We start from the raw sequence: 1,948 nt of genomic DNA, 5'->3' as shown, positions 1-1,948 counted from the left end.
CCGCCCCCTCCGCCAATCCGCGCTTGAGGCGGGCGAGGGCCGTCCAAGGGCGCGCGGGAAGGAGGGGCGCGGCGGCTGCGGCGGCGCCCGCGTGGAGCGCGGCTCTTGGCAGGCCGCCCGTCCCGCCCCGCCCCGCCCCGCGCTTTCCTGGGGGGAGCCCCGCTGAGGGGAGGGGCTGGTCGTGGCACAACACACCGCCTCGTGTGTTCAGTGTCCACACGCAGCACACTGCGCTCGGCCTGCAAGGCGTCTAAGCAAACACAACACACCGCCTTGTGTGCTCAAAAATACACGCGCACACACACAACGTTTTGTGTTCAGGACGTCTGAATAAGCACACAAAACACACCCGCCCCATTGGGTGTTCAGTGCCCCCCCCCACACCCCAACACACTGCATGTTGTGTTCAGAATGTCCACACACACAAAACACATACCACCCATCACACTGTGTGTTCAAAATATCTACACACACACACAACACACTGCGGTTTGTGTTCATCATCTGAACAAACAAAACACACACCCCACCACAGTGCTGAGTGTACACACACACACACCACACTGCATTTAGTGCTCAAGTTGTCTGAACACATACACACAAACTCACAAAACACCACTGGGTTCAGAATACACACACACACACACACACACACACACACACACACACACACACACACGCTAACAGAAGTTTGTGTTCAAAATGTCCAAACACAAAATACACACCCCACCACATTTTGTGTTCAAAATACCTACACACACAAAACACACTGCACTTTGTGTTCAAGTTGTCTGAATAAACGAAGAACACTGTATTTTGTATTCAAAAATATGAACAAGTACACAACACACATTGTGTTCAAAATCTCTAAACACACACACACACCACAAACTGCATTTTGTGTTCAAAATGTCCAAACACATAAAACACACTATTTTGTATCCAAAAATCTGAACAAGCCATGTTTTGTGTTCAAAATGTCTGAACACTCAAACCACCATTTTGTGTTCAAAACTCCCCCCCCACGCACACACCACTGCATTTTTAGTTCAAATGTCCAAGCACACACACACACACGCACACATTTTGTGTTCAAAATGTCCAGATACACACAAAACACATTTTTGGTGCCTTTATTTTAATTTCTGGAAAATATCTTAGAGATGACTTTTCCAGTTAAAAATACTGTGCTTCATCTGGTGACACTATATCACCTGGTCACAAGGCCCATGGGTGGGGGGGACGGGGTAATTTGTTCCTGGGCCCAGGGTCAAAAAGGGGCCTAGGAGCCAAAGAAGGGGCCCCACAAATTTCCTGGGAGCTTACGTTTTCCAGTCTCATCTGCCCTTGTGGGATGTTCAGGGGCACTACTGTGCCTGGACCAAGGCATGCACACATGACACTCCTGAACACAGCCTCCAGTCTGAGAAGAAAGTGGCCTGCTACAGTCACTCTTTCGCACGTAGATCCGCTTGCCATGCACGAGTGTATAGGCGCTCAGGGACACAGCTGCAGGGCTACAGCTGCTGCGGAAGTATGGTTTGGTACACACAGGACACTTTCCATTCCAGTTTGAGCCTAAACACAATGATGCTAATTTTCTGCAATGACTTTCTATGTTTAGAATATTTTAGAGACTTAGGAGTGTTGCATTTACTCTGGGAGCAGCAGGACTCAGAGGCCCACCTGCTGGATGTGGTGCAGGCACAGAAGCAAAGAAGAGACGCCAGACAGGTTTGAAGTATAAAAGCAGAAGGAAGGCTGGAGCTGAACAAGCTGAGAGTAAATGTGAGAGTGTTCTCTCTCCCAGCCTCCTAACAAGCTCTCTTTATTGAATCTCAAACAGCACAAAACAAGCTGAGTTTACTGTGGGTCAAAGATTGCCAGCTGGCTACAACTAGCTGGGGCTCTAGCTAACAACAACATTCCATCAACTAAAATAAGAAGC

This window comes from Tiliqua scincoides, chromosome 1, assembly GCF_035046505.1.
Source record: "Tiliqua scincoides isolate rTilSci1 chromosome 1, rTilSci1.hap2, whole genome shotgun sequence".
Taxonomy (NCBI): Eukaryota; Metazoa; Chordata; class Lepidosauria; order Squamata; family Scincidae; genus Tiliqua; species Tiliqua scincoides.
This window is presented reverse-complemented; position numbering follows the sequence as displayed.